Here is a 22,866-nt window from a genome sequence, read left to right as displayed (position 1 = left end):
CATCTCTATTTTTCACCTGTGGTAATGTGTGATAAATGAATCACGTACAAATGTGATAATAATCATGTATATATGTGTGGATGTGTACATATATATTATTAAATATATGCTCATACCACACTGGTTATGACGCTCGTCCCACAAATGAGTGGTACTTGGTTACATTCCTGGGCCAAAAACGATTCAAGCACATTGTATTCAAGCTTAATTTAGGAGTGCATTATATCCTTACTTTTTCACTTGCTCCTGCTGATATCTTTGGCCTTTTTTAACGAAATTAATGATCCTGCTTAAAGACTTTATTGGTAGTAACATTTATACACTGCTTTGTCCACCGACGTATAAAATATCAAGCGACGATCAGAAATTCACTTCGTTTAGAATCCTGTCGCCACAATCCTGCGGGTGATATATTTGACTCGCATGACCGATATATCACTCCTTTGACTTATTTCCTTATCTCACGAGACATTGGCTCTCTTATCACGAATTCATTTCCATCTTTACGATCCACTCACTGATATTTATGGCCCCCTTTCCCTTGCGAGGTTTTCTGTCGCAGTGCATGGTCTGCATGTAATGGGCCCCCCACATATATCATACGTCCTTTCTAAAAAGAGTGAGGATGGTGATTTGGCATTTTTTTTTCTTTTGTCCCTCTTTCCATACAGACAGAGCTTTCTGCGGAAGCTTGTTTACCCTTTTTTTTTTTTTTTACAGAGTTAAAGCGTTTTGGACTCGTCTTCATGAATATGTGATCATTTTGAATACAGACAATAAATAAGAAACAGTAAAAAAAAAGGGTCTCAATGCAGTCGTTTTGACTTGTCTGTATAAATATTTGAGCGTTTAGAATACAGATAAGTAATAAGAAAGAACGCCTAGGTAAACAGTTACATAGATAGGCTCTTAGCGCGGTCAGACGCGACTGCAGACGAAATACAAAATGTCTTTGTTGGCCTGGAACTAGCTGTTGCAGAGTCATGTTGCATAATTACCAGAGCGAAGTCTCTCAGGAATCGTTATGAATTTTGGCTGAGAGCTTCAGGAAACTGTTCGGCTTTAGGAAAAGAGCTGGCTAACGCACCAAGTTTAAGGGTATGACTTACTGTTCATACGTTCACATTCTACGAATGTACTGTATAGATACACATGCGCGCACATTATAATTTACGAGCTTCTTGTTGGCGCGCTTGAACCCGGTGCTGCTGTCTCCCCCACCTTCCCGATCCTCTACCCACTCCGCCCCCACCCGGGGCGGACAAAGAGGTTTGCAGGAGGAGGGTGGATGTCTCCTCTACCCTCCCAATCCTCTACCCACCCCGCACCCACCCGGGGCGGACAAAGAGGTTTTCTGGAGGAGGGTGGATGTCTCCTCTACCCTCCCGACCCGCTATCTACCCTGTTTCCCACCTGGGGCGGACAAACCGGTCTACAGGGGGTGGGTGGCTGTGTCATGTCTCCCCTACTGTCACCCGGAGGAGGACAAACAAGAAAAGTTCCGCTCGGATTTTATTATTACAGATACATTAAATGAGGTCTTTTAGCTATTCACATACTATTTCTTTAAATAGAAGTTAGGCTTAACCATTCCACGTCGTTAGTTTGGGGGTACTTTTTCATGACATATGAATTTTTAATACCATCAGTCAGGGTATTACTTGCACTTCACTGGTGTCAAAATTATTGTCATTACCATCGTATACTGTTTAAGTTTTATTTCTTTATTTATAACATTGTTATTGCTGCTGTCAGTGCGATTGTTCTCAAGTAACACGATAATTCACATAGTTGTTGGCATTTCCCGCACGCTTGTAGATAAGCATATCACACGGTAGTGGGTACTTCCGCTCAGCTGTAAAGTAATCCTTACCGTTTGCACTCGACTCTACGTACGAAGGCACTTGATAGTATAAACGCTAATAATTTATGTCCTTGCTCTGCCATTGAAAGAGTTGATGACCTGCAGCTGTTGAGGGATTCAATCTCGCGAGGTTTTGTGCTATGGTGCATATGAAACTGGTCGGGTTTGTTAAAATAACTTCTCTGTTAATGATAGCAATCTTAGTCAGAATTAACAACGTATTTGAGTGTATGTATAATCTATATTGCAGTAACTAAATTAACCATGCTAACATGGTCACATTTTACACTAATTTGATTGAGACTAGATGTCTGAGTGATTCGTTTTTCAGGCTTCATTTTTAGAGTAAAATGAACAGCATGTCTTTGGCTTTAGGTCGCATGCCTAAAACATTGCCCTAAACAGTGATAGTAACATGTCAGAGACATGTATATATATACATTATATATACTGTATATATAATATACAGTATATATATATATATATATATATACAAGTATGTATATGTATATCTGTATGTAAATATCAAGATAAATACATGCTCAGCAACTGAAAAATATCAGGAGAATCAATATGGAATCAGTCATACATAAATAGCAATATCAGTCGGAACATTAGCAGCTGTATTAGCGAAAAACAGGCAGGCATGCATGCAAGGACAGTTAGACTCCAATCATTTTGCATATGACTTTGTATTGCACAAACACAAATTACAACGGGATACTAGGATTTGCCTCGCTTTGTTCCTAGGAGTGGGGGATACTAACCTGAGCTTGATGTACGTCACACACAAATAACACTATTCTGCCATCTTTGTGAGGTTTCCAATTTAGAGCACTGAGGGTTTTTTTTTTATTATTTAGGGCTTAAGACTTATTTTTCTGAAATTAAGGCTTGTTTAGATACCGGCTAGCAAATTTAGGTATATGTAATGTGTTGTAAAGACGCATTCACACACACAAACACACACACACATATATACCACATATATATATATATATATATATATATATATATATATATATATATATATATATATATATATATGTGTGTGTGTGTGTGCTTGTGCGTGTGTATGTGTATGCATGAGTGCGTCTTTTACAGTACAAAAAATAAACAAAAATGTCAGTGTATGTGATATATATATATATATATAAAAAATATGTATATACATACCTACATACATACAGTACATACATACATACACACATATTTATATATATATATATACTGTATATATATAATATATATATATATATATATATATATATATATATATATATATATATATATATATATATATTGTATATGTATATGTATAAGATATTTGCAGTGTCACGTATACCGTGACATTTTTACTCACAAATATTAAGCATTAAGTGTTGTTTAATATCCTATGCACTATACCTCGGGAATGAATTAGACCCAAGGTTAATTATATTCGATAAGTGCATCGCCAGTAGTGGGATTCGAACTGCTATCCGGTTAGTCAAAGACCGACGTACAGTGACCTTTGATCACCGAGTTGTGTAAACACACACACGTGTATATGTGTATATATATATATTATATATTATATATATATATATATATATATATATATATATATATATATATATATATATATATATATATATATTATAATAACAGCTTGGAAATCAGTTATTTTCATGCTACTATTATTGCCAAACTATTCTTTCTCTGGGCACCCCTTGAAAAATAATAGAGAAAAATAATAATAAATAAAGAGCAGTGAAAATAAAGCACTATTTATGCACGACTGGCTAGTAGAGGTAACATTATAGACCAATAAAGAATCAGGTTTATTATTTAGTTAGAGCTAGAAGCCGGAATGTCACATCGAAAGTTGCATTGGAGAAGGCTTCGGTCTCAAGTGAGAATCTCAGGTGGGAGTCTCAGGGGAGAGTCTCAGTTGAGTCTCAGGTGGGAGTCTCTGGTGGGAGTCTCAGGTGAGAGCCTCAGGTGAGAGTCTCAGGAGGGAATCTCTGGTTAGAGAGTCTCAGGTGAGAATCTCAGGTGATAGTCTCAGATGAGAATTTCAGGTGAGAATCTCAGGTGAGAGCCTCAGGTGGGAGTTTCAGGCGAGAATCTCAGGTTAGAGAGTCTCAGATGAGAATCTCAGGTGATAGTTTCAGGTGAGAATCTCAGGTGAGAGTCTCAGGTGAGAATCTCAGGTGATAGTCTCAGGTGAGAATCTCAGGTAATAGTCTCAGCTGAAAGTCTCAGGTGAGAACCTCAGGTAGGAGAGAGTCTCAGGTGAGAATCTCAGGTAATAGTCTCAAGTGAGAATCTCAGGTAGGAGAGAGTCTCAGGTGAGAATCTCAGGTAATAGTCTCAGGTGAGAATCTCAGGTAGGAGAGAGTCTCAGGTGGTCTTTTGATGTGACAGCGTTAGAAGGGTGAATTATTATTCATACTGTAGGTTGATTGGCGGCTCCTCCTCTTTTATGCAGATGACTTCAAGTAGAGAGAGGCTTATGAGGTCAGATTCGTACACGATAACTAATTTCTTTCCCAGCCTAAGGTCTCTGAGGCCGTAGGGGAGTAGTGCCGTCAGTGCACTTCAATGGTGCACTGTAGGCATTGCTTAAGGGGCTTTGCATCGCCACTTCGGCCCCTAGCTGCAACCTCTTTCAATCATTATACTGTACCTCCGTTCATATTTCTTTCTTCCATCTGACTTTCCACCCTCTCTAACAATTGTCCCATAGTGCAACTGCGAGGTTTTCCTCTTGTTACACCTTATTTTATTCTATTCTATTCAAACCTCTCTGGTTAGGCGACTTTTTATGGCGTCGTCTTCGAGGTAGCAAGTGAAACGTTATGACAATCGAGTCCATTTCATCTCGATGTACACCATACATTAATTTCTGTGGTCCACTGTCGTCACTTCGGCAGGTGTGACTGTACACCGGGTTGATCCGTTGGAGATCAGCTGTTCGACGGGCGGCGTTGATTTCAAGGATAAATCTTTTTTTTATGACTGGTAGTACGTAGTAGTATTTAGCTTCGATGTTCTAACGGTGGGAGTAACTTTGTTGAAGATGATCTTTAAAACCTATTTCGTTGTTCGTATGCAGTCATGTATGTATAATATATATATATATATATATATATATATATATATATATATATATATATATATATATATATATATATATATATATATATATATATATATATATATATATATATATATATATATATATATAATATATATATACATATATATATGTATGTATGTATGTATGTATGTATGTATGTATGTATGTATGTATGTAAAGTTCACTCGTACATGAATTACTGGATAGAATGAAAAATGATATTTGTTTCTAGTGGTTTTCTTTACATTCCTGATATATGTAAATGTACTGTATATATACATATACGAGTATATGTCTCACCAGGGGAAGCATAGGGAAAGGCGTCGTACTCAGGTACATTTATTTTGCCAACGTTTCACGATTCATAATCGCATCCTCAAGGCTATAATAAAGATTCAAACGAACTTAAAACCAAGCACTGCATAATCCATTAAAATTACGCAATATTTAATCAAATTTAATGAACATCAGCATGTAGACAGCTTGAAAATAATTTATGAATATCTTAAAACAGGAAATTATACTAAACATTAAAAATATGTACAAAATATCTATAAGATTCTAAAAACAGTAAAAAATACTTAAAACACTAAAAAATTTAAGGCTATTCTGTACCTTATCCTCGCAAAGGACGGGCAGTGACTGAAAGAGTTTCGTAAAAACAAACAACGCACCTTAGGCAATAAACAACTGTACAGAGGAGGATTGCATATTTAGAGACGGAACTATCTTTTTTATCATAATGGACTCCAAGATTGTTAGGTCGTTTTCATTATGTACTTGACCTATAATTGCAAAGTTCTTATCTTCAATGTATGCTTTGCATGACCTAGAATGGTTCCTAATATTTGACTGTTCGGGATTTGATAATCTACTGCCCGTTCTAAAACTTACGCCCCTGTGGGAATCTATTCTCACCTTGAGTAGCCTCTTAGTACAACCCACATAAGTCCCGTGATCACATCTCGGGCACGTATATTGCCTAAGGTGCGTTGTTTGTTTTTACGAAACTCTTTCAGTCACTGCCCGTCCTTTGCGAGGATAAGGTACAGAATAGCCTTAAATTTTTTAGTGTTTTAAGTGTTTTTTACTGTTTTTAGAATCTTATGGATATTTTGTACATATTTTTAATGTTTAGTATAATTTCCTGTTTTAAGATATTCATAAATTATTTTCAAGCTTTCTACATGCTTATGTTCATTAAATTTGATTAATATTGCGTAATTTTAATGGATTATGCAGTGCTTGGTTTTAAGTTCGTTTGTATCTTTATTATAGCCTTGAGGATGGGATTATGAATCGTGAAACGTTGGCAAAATAAATGTATCTGAGTACGACGCCTTTCCCTATGCTTCCCCTGCTGAGATGTACCTAGAGCTGCAGCTCCGTCTTCTAAGGATACATATATATGTATGTACGTGTGTATATATACACTTACATACATACATATGTATATATATACGTATATGTGTATATATATGTGTGTGTATATAGTGTATATTTATATATATAATCACTCGTATATGAATCACTGAATAGAATCATGTTAAATTTAGAGACCAAATTATATTTATTTCTGGCAGTTATTTTTTTACATTCTTAAAAATTATACTTAGTTTTCCAAGTCTGAATACTTGATTGTTGACTATCTCATTATTTCACTCGGTTGATAGATAAACTGTAATTGGCTTTTAGATTTCTCAACTTTGAAAATCATTTATCAAAGCTCTTTGTCTCATTGTTTTAGTTCAGTTTTCAAGCTCATTAGACAGTAAGCTGTTCTTCCTAATTAAACGTCATCCCGGGAACTAAATTGATCCCGCTTTCATAAGTCACCCTTGTTTTGTCTTTCAAAGAAACAATTTGACGCAGTAAAAGTGGTTTTATTTGACTCGATTCTCGACTGAATACGGCTTGCGCAGCTATATTTGCTGCAGAAACTTTGTAGCTCTGATTTTTATTTTCGTCTCAGTGCAGTTATTTAATTGGTCATTGGTTTCATAGTGTTTTGAAAGACCACCCAATGATCTGCATTTCCGAAAGCCCTGCAGAAATTCGATATTCAAATTCAGATTCAAAAGTTTTATTTCTGCACAAATGGCTATAGGCAAGCATACACACATAAACAATCTTTAAAACTCTAAAAGGATGAGATTGAAAATGATACGTTTGAGAAATGATTTTTAAAGAGGCGGGAAAATTATTACGTGAATGAGATGTGGATTATGGAGCTAAGTGATTCTTTACTCTTTCTCTCTCTCTCTCTCTCTCTCTCTCTCTCTCTCTCTCTCTCTCTCTCTCTCTCTCTCTCTCTCTCTCTCTCTCTGAACTGAAAGGTTTCCATATCCCGCTGGGCTGTTTGCAATAACTGAATGTTTTCTGCCTTGGCTTTCTGTCAGTTGCGTCATTTATTCATATATATATATATATATATATATATATATATATATATATATATATATATATATATATATATATATATATATATATATATATATATATATATATATATTTAATATTATTGTCGTTTTGGACAGAGTCTTCCTGGATTTGTTATATTCATGATGGGAGATGAACTGTTGTTGATGTCGGTTCATCGACATCTTAATTACACTTTTCAGAAGTCTGATAGGTATTTTTATGAAGAAGAGCAGACTCACGCACTCGCATACACACACATACATTCTATATAATTTATATATATATATATATATATATATATATATATAAAAATATATATGTATATACATATACATGTTATATATATATATATATATATATATATATATATATATATAATCATGAAGCTACAAATGTCGTTTAATATCAAATTCACGCTACCTCGAGAGTATCTCCGATGGAGAATTATCACCGAAGGCGCGGTGGTAACGTCTACTGGAGTCGTTGAATGGGTCCATGTCAAGGGTTCGCGTCCCAGTGGTACCTGTTCATTTATCATATATAAATTCCCCTTCGGTGATAATTCTCCATCGGAGATACTCTCGAGTAGCGTGAATTTGATATTAAACGACATTTGTAGCTTCATGATTGTATATAAATCACGGTGTGATAAAAAATTTCATATATATATATATATATATACATATATATATATATATATATATATATATATATATATATATATATATATATATATATATATATATATATATATATATATATATATATGCATATACACACACTCGCGGCCACTCACCTGCTAGGTAGGGGTTCATCTACATTTCAGTAGTTAACAGTTCATAGCATGAATGTGATGGTAACCATTGTGTTATTTTTTCTCCGGAGCCACTAATTCAGTGGGGAAAACCTAAATGCTAAAAAAAAAAAAAATACATTCTGAAGTGTACCTCATTAACCGAAGTACAAGCACACAAACATATTTACATTACATCAAACTTATTATCCCTCAGAAGAAAAGGTGTTTTTGACAGCAAGCAATGCATCGTCCACGAGGTTCTTTAATTCAAGCCAAATCTGATTGTAAAAAGATAAGATTGTTGTGGAAGGAAGTCGCCCCGACCAGAATAATTATGCAAATGAAGCGGGGAATTTTTAATTTTTTAGAGATACCGCACTTTTAGTGATACCTAATCAAGTCTGAGATAATGGAAACTATAATGAAGACTTTTGGGGGAAGATAGTTGGTGGCCCAGCCTTGATTGGAGATTTGGGTCGTTCTTAATGCTGAAATTTTAAAATGGCATGCGAATACTTTCACTTTCTGAATGTGTCGCGTCTCATTTGCTTCATTTTCCTCTTGACTGTAAATCTAAATGTGCTGTTTTTAGAAGTTTTTGATGTTTTCATTAGCATCTATGATTTCTCATGTTAATTTGAGTTTTTTTTTATTAAATTTTGATTATTTTTGTGTTCTTATATTTACTACCTCCTCTCTCTCTCTCTCTCTCTCTCTCTCTCTCTCTCTCTCTCTCTCTCTCTCTCTCTCTCTCTCTCTCCGTTTTAATAGTGTTAATCTAACCGGTTCAATAGAGCTTGTCTTGCTTTCATAAGAATTTTGGCTAATTTTTCACAAAAATGTTTCATTATGTCAGGTACATTCCTATCAGGTTTTTCTCTTACTTCTCTTAAATACAGTGCAGTTGGTTCTTTTTTAAGAGTGTATTATATTCTTAAGAATACTTTTTCTCTTTTTGTGTAAAAAAAAGTCCTTTTTTTAAGGTTATACCTATAAGCAATTTGCCCCTGTGGTCTGTAAAACCTTTAATACATCCACTTGAAGTTTAACAGATTATTAGTCACATTTATTTTTTATTGATCCGAACTAACTGCTTTCTTTTTCCTCAGGCTTATCGCATTCCTTAAGACGTTTCTTATTTACCTTTGTGAAATTTAACTCGTCTTTTCCCAAAAAAACATATTTATGGCAGCATTTTTTGTAAATAATTTTGCCTTTGAAATCACATTAATTTATTCTTGGGTTGTTTACGTCAGCAAAATTAATTCCTTTAGTTATCAAATTTGTTACAGAAATTGTCCATGGTTTTAATAGAAATTTTTTGTTAAACTGAATTCATCCCAACCGAGAATTGTAATGCTATTAAGAATGTTAATCTCTGATAAATAATGCATTTTCGGTTAAATTTATCTTTTTATTCACATATTTACATCGCTACCCTGTGTCTGTTAAAGTGGAAGTTGATTTTTCGAAGAAATGGCCATTTTTTCTTTTTCGTATCAAAGTTAACTCATCGTTTTACGTTAATATAATAAAGTTTTTGTTAGCCATTTCCTGCTCTTTCTTTTGCCAAAGTGAGGTAAAACCTTAAGGAATTAGTTGCGTAAACATACCTGACTTACGCAGAGAACGCAACCGTTACCAAATAAAACAACAACATCAAACAGATCGTGAAAGGTACTGTATATCATCTTTAAAGGAAATAAAACACAACGCCCCCATACCCAATAACGATTTTACGGTTACAAGGATATTGTAATAGTATTAAGAAGGGCGTAGGTGGATCTAATGCCATCTTAGCTATAAACGACATGGTGGGAGGGGTGGGCGTTGTGGCGGGGATGGGAAATAAAGACTCTTTATTGGTAAAAGCTTTATTTGTGGAATCCGATTTAATCGACTGTGCTGTAAAGATATGAAATGGGTTTTACTGATCCGCTGTTTAGTCCAGTGTATAGGTAAGGGAATGTGTACTTTTTTTTTTTAATTGTTTACTCTGAAGAGAGTGTATGGAAGCTCTTCAGATCTTGTCATATCGTCTCTAAACTCCTTAAAATAAATATAGAATTTTCTCTTATAATTTTTATATTTATTTTGTTATTTTGCTTTAATTCGTTTGTTTCTTGGCTGATCTTCTCTAAACTCCTTAAAGGATATTGATTTTTTTCTTATATTTTTTTTTATCTTTTTTATTTTTTTTTATTCCTTTATTTCTTGGCTGATTTGCTTCTCCCATAATCCTGTTCCATCTACCTTTTTTTGTAAAGATTGTCATATTTCGATCGTCTCTATGACACATTTCCACTTGCACCAAATTGCTTAGGTTTGTTGCGAGTGTAAATAATGATTGATTTACAGAGGGTATGGGCTTTAATCTTACGATAGACCCTCCTGTCTTATCCGAGATGACATGGGCGTATGTGTGTGTGTGTATATGTATATATATATATATATATATATATATATATATATATATATATATATATATATATATATATATATATATATATATATATATAAACAGTCATGGTAGAATATTTATATAAGATACTATCATTTCTTCATTTACTTTTCTACTTTTATTTCATTTAAAAAATATTTTATTAATTTATTGATTTTTGCATTTACTTCTTTCTTTATTTAATTTATTCTTACTGTATTAGGTCATTTATTTTTTCTGCGTATATATATTATTACTTTTAATTTGTTACTTTATTTATTTACTTCATAGACTACCAAACAGTAGACTGAATTTTGAACATTATCTCGCTTTTATTTATTATTCCCTTTTTTATTCTCATGTTATTGGCTCCTTTCCTTTGCGTAATGGTTGCTTGTATTTTGTGTCACGGGAAACGCTCTGTATAGTTAACCGGCCTTCTATTGAAAATGAATTTGGTATTACGATCGTCAAGTTCCTTGCTTTTGCATAGAAAAAAATATTTTATAAGTTTATTTAAGTATGGTTTTCTATGCCTTTTGTGCTGAATATTAGATTTGAACCACTTTATTACTGTTTTTGTCGTTCTTCACTTTTAGAATGTCAAAAATAAAATAAAGAGAGAGAGAGAGAGAGAGAGAGAGAGAGAGAGAGAGAGAGAGAGAGAGAGAGAGAGAGAGATGAACTTTTTCACTGTTAATGTTGGTCTTTATTTTTAGTGTCAAAAATAAGAAGAGAGAGAGAGAGAGAGAGAGAGAGAGAGAGAGAGAGAGAGAGAGAGAGAGAGAGAGAGAGAGAGAGAGAGTTTTTTCTCACTCTTATTATAGGTCTTTATTTTTAGAATGGCATGGCAGAAGAGAGAGAAGAAGAAAGAGAGAGAGAGAGAGAGAGAGAGAGAGAGGTCAGTTGTCTCACTCTTATTATTGGTCTTTACTTTTACGGTGTCAAAAATAAGGGAACAAGGAGAGAGAGAGAGAGAGAGAGAGAGAGAGAGAGAGAGAGAGAGAGAGAGAGAGAGAGAGAGAGATCAACTGACTCACTCATGTAATGTTGGTCTTTACTTTTAGCATGTCAAATATCAGGGGAGAGAGAGAGAGAGAGAGAGAGAGAGAGAGAGAGAGAGAGATCAACTGACTCACTCATGTAATGTTGGTCTTTACTTTTAGCATGTCAAATATCAGGAGAGAGAGAGAGGAAGCATCCCTCGAAGATGTGTGATCAGCATCCACACGAGATGCGCCCTTGAGAAGGCTCTTTGTATGCCACTTTTGAAAGCTGATCCGCTAAATTCCTTTCTGGAAATGTGGAGGGGCCTTTTGAAAGCTCTCAGTGAAACGACCCTTGTCGCGTGTGAGACCACACAGCAGTGGTTGTTGGTCAGTGAGGGCAACGAGGTCATGTTGTTTAGACCTCAGAAGGTTTAAATCCAGTTTGCCTTTTTGAAAATTAAGTTTTCTTATGTAGGAAAATTAGTAATCGCCTAGACAGATGGCTGGTGTTTTTATTTGGCATCGTGAGCAGAGATTTCTGTTGTTGTTGTTGTTTTTGAATAAATTGAGTGATTTCAAATAAATATAGTTAGTTCACGACATTTATTGTAAAGTTATAAATGATATTTTAAGTTTCTTTGCAATCAATCAGCTTCAGCATTTTAGAATGATTTTGATTATTTTTCATATGAGGATATCTTCTTCATAGAGAAGAAAAGTTTGATTATCCAGACTTTAAAAGACATATTCATCGGATCATAAATACAAACCAGCCCGCATTTCAATTTGAGGAGGATCACTAGCCTAATGAAGCAGAGGAAATGTCGGGGAGATAGGGAGAACGAGCAAAAAAATCTTTCTTAGGTTATAATGCATCATAATGATTATGATATGTATGTTTTACCGCTACTCGATAATTCTGAGTTGCTCCAGTTCAACTCAAATTGTGTGTAGTTTTGATGCAATTGTGATTATCTTTTGCGTCCTGATAACTGGGCCGGTGAGAAAATGTAAAACACAGTCGTTCAGTCGAGTTGACATTGAAGTGAATCTTTATCCCACGCCTTGATGCTTCTGGGTCTTTTTGTGGCTTCTCCTGATATGCCCATGATGAAATGGTCATATAGAGTAATGTTGACCGTAATTAATGGTATGGAAAAAATAGCGCTAACCATCATTTCAGGCTTTTTTTGTCAGAATTCTCTATCCCTGTTATTGCTGATGGCATCACATATTTACTTATCGATTATGCAAAGAGCTGTCATGTGGGAGACTATTTTTTTTTTCTTTGGCGAAGCCTGGACGACTGTGACTGGCGAAATCAAGCCCGGTCACTTACTATTAGACTATTCGTGTTAAACAACATCAAACATATTTCAGAAGGGGAAATTTAGAAGATTCACACACATTTAAAAAGGAAGATGGACTGATTCTGGATATAAAGAAAATAACAGGATGGGATGAATTCATCTTCCTAAACCCCTCCTATATTTTGAGCTTCTTCTGGAGTCCAGTGGCTGTAACTTCCAGCCTTTTCTGAAAATATGGAAAGGAGATCCGATCAGAGTTCCTAATCAGACGAGGTGAACATTGCTATTGCATTATTCAGGTACACAGCCTTCACAGACTGAATGTCTAGTCTATATCCCCTTTCGAGACGAGACAGTGTTCCTAGGACCTCAGTTATGTAACCTGCACTTTTATCTCTTTGCTTTTTATTAGTGTATATTCTCGCCTAATTAGAATATGCATACCTAAAATAAATTACTTGATAAAACTTAATTCAGTTAAATATTTCAGTTGATTTACTTTCTATTCTATATCCAAGCTTTCCGAGTTTAGATTTTGTAGGGAACAAATGATTTTGCGCCGATGGGTTTTGAGGATGATTATCACCAGATACCAGATGTGTGTGAGCGTGCAATGTGATGACAATAATACTGATGAAAAATGATGCCCCGACTCCTGGAAGTTGCCCGGTCTATTGCTTACTCCCAGGCATGTCTCTGAAAAAAAGTTAAGTATATCTTAGTTTAACCAGACCGCTGAGCTGATTAACAGCTCTCCTAGGGCTGGCCCGAAGGATTAGACTTATTTTACGTGGCTAAGAACCAATTGGTTACCTAGCAAAGGGACCTACAGCTTATTGTGGAATCCGAACCACATTATAGCGAGAAATGAATTTCCGTCACCAGAAATAAGTTCCTTTAATTCTTCATTGGCCGGCCGGAGATTCGAATGCGGGCCTTGCAGAGTGCTAGCCGAGAACGGTACCGACCAGTCCAACGAGGAACTAGGCATGTCTCTGGCCTCAGTGTCCATTTATTGCAACGGCATCGTCAACTCGAAAATTTTTAAGCACTTTTAGTTTTCTGTAAAAAAAAACTATTAAGGTGGCTTTGTCTGTCCGTCCGCACTTTTTCTGTCCACCCTCAGATCTTAAAAATTACTGAGGCTAGAGGGCTGCAAATTGGTATGTTGATCATCCACCCTCCAATCATCAAACATATTAAATTGCAGCCCCCTAGCCTCAGTAGTTTTTATTTTATTTAAGATTAAAGTTAGCCATGATCGTTCGTCTGGCAACGTTATTGGACACGCCACCACAGGGCCGTGGTTAAAGTTTCATGGGCCGCGGCTCATATAGCATTATACGCTATACAGAAAACTCGATTGTGCCGAAGTGCATTTTTTACTTGTTTTTCATTAACCTCGAATCTCTGGCATTGGTTTCATTCAACTCTATCACACACACACACACACACACACACATATGCATATGCATATATATATATATATATATATATATATATATATATATATATATATATATATATATATATATATATATATATATATATATGTATATATATATAATAATATATATGTATATATCTGTATGTAAATATATATGTATATATACAGTACATTATATATATATATATGCATGTATGTATGTATTTATAAATAAGGGCCACAGAATTTAATGCAAAATTCTCTGTTAAATCACGACACTACAGTAATGTTAACATCATTTTTTGTAATAAGCTCGGTTAGAAAAGGATCAGTCACTCTTGGAACCTGTTGTTGTCGGGGAACTGTTTCATGTCACATGGTAATGCTGTGAGTAGCACGGACGAAGTAGTATACTCGTACAAGTGAGCAACGCACTTTGTAGGGAGGAGCTTTGACACGGGAGATGGGGAAAGCCAGTGTTGGTTGGAAATGCATCATTGGTCGTGATCTCTGATTTCAGAGGATTTCGTTATACGTTAAGTTGGCAAAGGAGCAAGTATGACGGGAGCTCTTCCTCGTAAAGGAGATTTATTTATATTTTGGAGCGGGAGAGTGATTCCAAGATTTTGTTATTGATATGCTCAATGAAACTAATTTCAAGTAACCCATTATAAAGCGAAGAAGCGTTTCTTGAGTTGTAATAGGAAAAATAATGAGGAGGTTGAGTTATTTCAGCAGTTATATGACTAAATAAGGGTCAGCAGAGAGAGAGAGAGAGAGAGAGAGAGAGAGAGAGAGAGAGAGAGAGAGAAGCACATAAGGAAAAGAAAACTTTTCCCATGATAAAGAGAAGAAAAAGTCTTTGTGAGTAACGATATTTAAAAAAAAAAATCAGGAGGCCGAGTTGCCTAAGAAGAGAGGTAGAGAGAGAGAGAGCTACAAGGAAGAAAATAAAAGAATCTTAGCGTCCACGAAGTCTTTTTTAGAAGAATTGTTTACTGTGTATATTCTGATATTTGTTTTGAGAAAATTGGATAATCTTAAATCCATCCCACTGTCTTTATGATATTGTAAACAATTCGCTTTTTTCCCAGCCGGTAAAGGTGAGTACCAGGTTACTATATATTCTCAATAAAGGAGATTATTGGATTTTCCCATGTTAGAATAAAGGGGAAACATTTTTCCCATTTTTTATGGCATGGAGATTATTTCAGGTTCTCTCTCTCTCTCTCTCTCTCTCTCTCTCTCTCTCTCTCTCTCTCTCTCTCTCTCTCTCTCTCTCTTCTGTTTTTGTCACGGACTTTATCCATAAATTCTACATCTCTCATTTCATGTCAAGTGACCTCTCTCTCTCTCTCTCTCTCTCTCTCTCTCTCTCTCTCTCTCTCTCTCTCTCTCTCTCTCTCTCTGTGAACTCACACATGAATCCATATATACATATTTTTGCCACTTGTTAGCCTACATATATATATATATATATATATATATATATATATATATATATATATATATATATATATATATATATATATATATATATATATATATATATATATATATACACACACATACATAATGCTTCTAGTGATTCATTTTTCCCCATAACATCAGTGAGGCATTTATTCACCAAGATTATCATACAGAATAAACATTGGCTGGTATTACTGTTAAAGCGTTTAAAGTTTCCAGCTGTTAGTAGATGATATCCAAAACTGAGAGCCATTTATTACCTGTGATACATAAGAATGCAGATTTATAGCCTGAACAAAGAAAACCTAAGCATCTCGTTAAATCTTTGAGGTCCCTACTACCTGTGTGTGTGTGTGTCAGGTGTGTGAAATTCTCAATTACCTGCCAATTTAGCCGGATGGCAGGCAGGATTGATATGCAAACGACGTTCGAACCAAACCAAGGGGAATAACGTCATTTTATCTCCCCTTTTTCAGAAACTGATGCGGACTTCCTGCTTGACAAACAAGGGAAAAGTTTTCAGCCGGCTCTTGGGGCGTACTGACCTCCAAATTTATTGCATCAACGCATAAGTCAAAGGTAAGAGTGCAGTATATTTTCTTAAAAAAATAAAATAGAAAGAATGTAGCGTCTGTTTGATGGCGAAAGCAGTGCAGTTTCCAAAGCCAGGAGGCCATTTTTTTATGTACTTGGCCTGTGATACTCTGTGCTTAGGTAACGCTTGCACAGGGACGAGAATGTGATATTACAAGGCCTTATCTTCGATTCAAAGTTTGTTGTTCACCTTTCTAAAACAGTTTAGGTTTTTTTTTTTTTAAGAGCTGCTTATTTTCACAGAGATGATCGTGCTATTGGCACATGCTCAGATTTTTTTTTCCTGTTCTTGTTGAGTCGTTGGACCGAATCATTTTATTGCCAAGGTGTCAGCAGTTATCTTATAGAGAAACTGCCGGAAGCAGTGGAATTTTCCTATAATAGTGACTGACTGATTGGTTTGTGGCTACTAAAACTGGCATGATAAAGTCACAACCATGATAATACCCGTCAAATGTATTATAATACCGTCAAAAGTATTCCGTTTGGCAGTATGAAAATTATTTTTTTTAACTTTTGCTATCTTCACGAGGAGGATGTTTTGCTGCACAGCAATATATAAAGATATTTGAACAAATCCGTGTTGGTATTTGCAAAATTTCTCTTGCTACCTCACCCTGTGGTCCTGTCTTTATGTGTGATCGACTGTTTGTGTCAGCACGATCACTCTTATTCCCCCCGAAAGTCAATTTCATGGGCAAAGTCCCATCATCTGATTTCTTAGATTTCCATCGAAAGGAATAAGATACCGATGGGAGGACTCAGAAGGGGCATTAATAAAAAAAATAAAAACTGAAAAAACAAATGCAAAAGAAAACCCATTAGGAAAGCCATAATTATGAACGTTTCTTCCCGTAGACTTAATTTCATTCGGGGGAGATGTCGATAAACGTCTTTGGCTATCGATTATCGTGTCTTTTATCACCGGTTATGGTTTCAGAGATACAATAGACGTAGATTATTAACCTCTCTCTCTCTCTCTCTCTCTCTCTCTCTCTCTCTCTCTCTCTCTCTCTCTCTCTCTCTCAACAATATTATTATATATTTGTGGCAGTAGTACGTGTTGTTAATGGCGTGTGATCTGATGAGGAGTAGGAAAGAGAGAAAAACATAGGCCATCGGTTTCTGTTCTTTCTCTGTAAATTGTGATACCCTTCAAGGACATCAGATATTGCTCCTCATAATGATGTTAAGCTAAAATTTTTCGTAGAAATTAATCGATAAACAATAACATATAAACCCTTGTGTAAACAAACCTTGCAAACAAAAGGATAAGCCATTGTTTGCCCAGAAGGCACTAGTTAGTTTTGCGAAGTTCTTTAGCCTTTCCAACACATCTGTCAATGCAGATTGCATTTTACAGTGGAATTCCGCTTTGAAATAAATTTTTCCAATGCAGTTTTCCATGTAAGTTATTTCTTTATCATGACATGCTGCACAATCCATTTTCACATTGAAATGTGCTTTATAACATGTATTTTTGCTTTGAATAATGCTTTGTACCACATTTTACATTCCAATCTACATCACTAAGAGGCACATGTATTTGGGTGTATATATGTATATATATATGCGTGTGTATACTGTATATATATATATATATATATATATATATATATATATATATATATATATATATATATATATATATATATATATATATATATATATATATATATATATATATATATCATTCAATGAAGCACATTTCAGGAACAAAGCTTCAGGTTTAACCCACAGTTCTGAATAGTGTTTAGAACGATGGACAGCATGACTGCTTTGCGAAGGTTGTTCATAGTTAGCAATAATACTAAGTGCATTCTTCTGACGAGTTCCTAATCCAACCTTGTCAAGAACCCGATCGCCTTTATAACTCTTGAAACGACTGGACATGAAATTCTGAAGTTGACCAGGGAAACCCTGGAACGCAGCAGCCTTGTTTCGTAGATACAGGGAATTATTTAAATCCTCCTGACGTTTCCTTTGCAACCCAGGAACAGAAATGTTGCGACTTGATTCCTGGAGGAAAACAAGAAACAAGAAGCCTCTGTTCGGTAGCAGCATGGGTGCCGACCTCTGTCGAATTCATATTGGATACAGTAAAGCAGAGCGTCACTTTGTAGGTCTCTATTCTTACTGAATGTCGTGAAACAAGTTTGTTTTCTTTCTTATGTTATATGCGAGGTCTTTGACGGGTGTTTCTGAGAGATAAATAACTGATTGTAGACCCCATTGGTTTAGAATATGCAAAAGGGATGATTTTTAAAAACTGCTGCTAAATTTATTATTATTATTATTATTATTATTATTATTATTATTATTATTATTATTATTATTATTATTCAGAAGGTGAACCCTACCCATATGGAACAAGCCCACAGGGCTGTTGACTTGAAATGCAAGCGTCCAAAGAATATGGTGTTCGTTTTAAGAAGGAAAAGAGGGTTTGGAAAGTTCGCGATAGCTCACGGATGAAAATTTTCAAGATCAGAAACTTAAAGACATCTGAAATGAAGATTGGGAAGCTCGGGAGCTTAGAGAATGCCATGAAAACTTGTTAGATCTAAAACTTTGAAATAGCTGCAAAATTTAAACCTTGATTGGAAGTTTGAAGAAGCCCCATGGTAAAAATGTAAAAGTTCCCAAAGTTGAAGAAAGCTCCACATTGAAAAACTTGTTAAGTAGATAAATTTGAACAAATCTCCACGATGAAGAGTTGCACGATCCTAAACGTGAAGAAAGCTCTGAAGCTCTGTGACGAAAGTGATGAAATTATTCAAACGCTCATGAAGAAAATATCAATATTTTAAACTTAGTATCACATAAAGAAGATTTATAAACATTCAAACGAACTGAGAGATGCATAATGTAGATATGTAGATTCTAAGTGCAAGAAAGGTCTTTTATGAAATTTTCAAAATCCAAAGCTGCCTGAAAGAAACATAGATGGTTTATAAGGTCGTAGAATTATATCAAGAGCCATAGTCAGGACTGTTAAGATTCCAGACTGATGTAGAGAAGCATGAAGTGGATTTATAATATCCCAAAATGTTTGAAAGAACCTTAATGGGTATTAGGCAAATCCTAAAATGAATAAGAAACATGATAAGTAATTTGTAAGGTCCAAACTCATTCTGAAGGCTGAAGTCTCTATATCCAAGCTCCTTCTTACCTCATTGCTGTGTTCTGAAACTGTCCGTATATGATTTTCGTGCCGGGGTAGTTCAGTCTTATCTAATCTTGTTAACTGACAGAGAATCGACCTTATTTAGTTTGTCTACGAAAGTTGTATCTCTTCAGGACAAGCGTCGTCTTACCTCACTTGAAACACTACCCGTCGTTTATTTGATCTTTGGGTCCGGCGTTGATACTTTGTGTGTGTGAGAGAGAGAGAGAGAGAGAGAGAGAGAGAGAGAGAGAGAGAGAGAGAGTTTCACATGATATGTGTATGTGGGAAATATAAGTTTTTAAAGTGCTTTAACCAATATTCTACTTTTGCTATTTTTTACTGTCTTGGCTCTTTTATAAGTTCTCTCCTTTACCTGTAAAAGAAACTGATTCATGGTTTTCTCAGTAATTTTGATAAAAGAGGATATGAATAACAGAACCTCCTGCCTTTACGCAAAATATTTAAGTCATCTCATAGTGAATATAATTTCCTAATAAGATGTTCCTGAATAAGAAACATTTCACGGCTTGGGCATGCATTTTTTATTTTGAGTCAGTTGGGTTAAAACTCAACAGTCATTGCGTTGAATTAAGAAAATCAGTCTCCCAGTTCTTGACATAACTTGGTATTATAAACAAAGCATGATTTACAGTTGTCATGTTTTCTGTGATATGTCCCGTCATAATTCCCTTGAGAAGTACTACAGGATCCTTGTAGTATACAAGATGTTCATTTATTCTAAACCCAAAATACAGAAGGGCTCATCATCCAAATTATGGTATTGTGGTCGTAAAGGTTTCTCTATAGAAATTTATGTTATTTGCATTGATGTCTTGTAAGTAAAACTGCAAAACTATTAAATAACCAGTATTTTACCGTGGAGGTAAAATGTGATTTAAATTAATGAAAATATAGAATTTTCATTCGCTTCTTTTTAATGTTATTTCCATTGATATCTTGTAAATAAACCTATAAAAATCTGCTAAATAACCAATATTTTGCTGGAGGTAAAAACATGATTTAGATTAATGAAAATTTAGAATTTGCATTCATTTCTTTCTCTAACAAAAGAAAAAATTCTAATCATTTGTTTCTGTTTTCTTCCCTGCTGACCGCTCTCGCACCCCAAAAATAAAAGGAAATAAACCTACAAAACTCTGTCAAATAACCACTATTTTTGTTGGAGGTAAAAACATGATTTAAATTAATAAAAATATGGAATTTTCATTCGCTCCGTCTCACAAAAAAAAAAAAATTATATTCTTTTGTTTCTGTTTTCTTCCACGATGACCAACTCCGCCGCCCCCTCCCCACCCAAAAAAATCCTGGCAACGCTGACCAGTGGAAATCCTTTCTCGCGTCGGTTTAGCGTCAGGAGTAGTGAACCATAACAAGCCATGGCAAAGTACTTGTATGACACGTGCCCCTCTTAAGAGAGAAAGACTACTCGCCAGACTCGGATAAGGAAATAAAGACCGTTTGAACTCAGCGTTCTTGACTCATTTTTCATTCACCTTTTGCACATGTTATCCGGTCTTTTCTCTATTCCCTTCATTCGGTGGGAAGGAGAGCAAATGTATTTTCCATGACGACTAAAGTTCAGATACGCGAAGTTGTCTTAGGAGTTTCTGAGTTCGAATCCGCGTCATTAAGAGCTTCCACGGACGTCGATATTTGGATTCTGTGCCGAAATGAGAGAGAGAGAGAGAGAGAGAGAGAGGGGCGGGGGGGGAAGACGTTGCACGTTGGGTCCAGAGAAAAGTGCGTAGTTGCGCTCTCATGGTAGCTGATAGTGTTAAAGCAGTTGAAAAAAAGGTAGATATTGAATATTATGCAGTGAGTGTTGCCTTGGAGCTCAGTTATTTTTATTTTTAATGGAATTTTTTTTGTATATTTTTTAACAGTTGCGATGACATCTGCAAGTATCATACAGCTAAGAACATTGAATTTCAATGTATTCTTAAAATACGTACTTAATGCTTCAAGAAAATATGATTTGTTGGAAATGTGAATTTAGAGATATAACAACTGCCCACGTAACGATATCGTAAATCTTGCCACCACGCTTCTTATGTAAACGCTTTCCGTTCATTCCTAAGTAAACGTTATCCATTCAACTTTTATTTTGAGAATCATAATTTATTCTATTTAATGAGCAAATAACCCTCGACAGAAACAAGCTTTTCTCGGCGAATAGAATTGTATGAAATATGTAGAATTATTGACGGTCGAGCAATGTCTTCTAAGTCTTAAACCTTTTTCTCAAGTTCAATGAGTGTTTTTAGATTATAGCGTTATATTAATTCATCGGTGACTTTAAAGGCAGCTTATGTATTTTAAATTTTTAGAAATGTGTATATTTTCTGTGTAGAAAACATATTCACAAGTAATAATTTTATACAGATAATAAAGTTCGTGCAATGTAACATTTTTATGTGCCATAGATTTTCAGTGGAAAACATATTATTATTATTATTATTATTATTATTATTATTATTATTATTATTATTATTATTATTATTATTATTGTTGTTGTTGTTGTTGTTGTTGTTGTTATTTTCACTCTTTTCTCGAAAAGCAACATGAATAGGTAATACGAATCGTTGTGAAAAAAAGGTTGAAAATGTGAAAACGAGAAATTTATTCTAGAAAAAATGTATGAATAAATTTCTCCCGTAAGTTTTAAACAGTTCGGATACCTCATCCGAAATAAATTTTTCAACAGGTCATTCTCTTCACACATTCACAGACCGCACATTTTTCCATATTAATTACTCATGGGTTTTCTTGCTTGAATCTTGTCCTTGGTTTATTTTTTTATTCTAACTCTGAGGTGTTTTGAATTCTTAACAAATTGGGTGGGTTTGTCAAAGAGTGATTCAGGACGAAGGTGATACCTGGGGTGAAATTCACGAGTATCAGTAACCTCGTTGCTAATTATGAAGGTGTTAGTTTACTTAAGTGAACGTAAATGGTGAAATAAAATGGCATTATTACATTTTGTTAATTCACTTTTTAACGGTGAAGATTAATATGGCAGAAGCACTATGAATATAAATATTAAAGTTCAGCATTAAAGCTTGACGCGAAAGTGAGAATTCGCACCTTGTGCAGGCCAAAGCAATCGTTGCTACTTTGCCTGAATGTTCTTTTTTTTTTTTTTTTTTTTTTTACAGGACAAGGAAATAATTGTTTCCCCTGGCTCTCAAGTTTTACGCACTCTTCCTCTGCGCTTTTCCCAACGCGCACAATATTCTTGCGAG

General features: G+C 35.0%; 1 protein-coding gene across 2 annotated transcripts in view; it reads left to right on the top strand.

Moving 5' to 3' along the window:
* Nucleotides 1–22,866, top strand: part of LOC136838729 (uncharacterized) — a 249,377-nt gene that overhangs the window by 173,323 nt on the left and 53,188 nt on the right. For both annotated transcript variants that reach the window (XM_067104161.1, XM_067104160.1), the window contains one exon: nucleotides 16,317–16,419. The gene's annotated coding sequence lies outside the window, so the exon portion shown is untranslated. The remainder of the gene's footprint in view (nucleotides 1–16,316; nucleotides 16,420–22,866) is intronic.

This window comes from Macrobrachium rosenbergii, chromosome 5, assembly GCF_040412425.1.
Source record: "Macrobrachium rosenbergii isolate ZJJX-2024 chromosome 5, ASM4041242v1, whole genome shotgun sequence".
NCBI lineage: Eukaryota > Metazoa > Arthropoda > Malacostraca > Decapoda > Palaemonidae > Macrobrachium > Macrobrachium rosenbergii.
The sequence above is the reverse complement of the archived record's forward strand: the minus strand, read 5'-3'. Positions and strand labels throughout refer to the sequence as shown.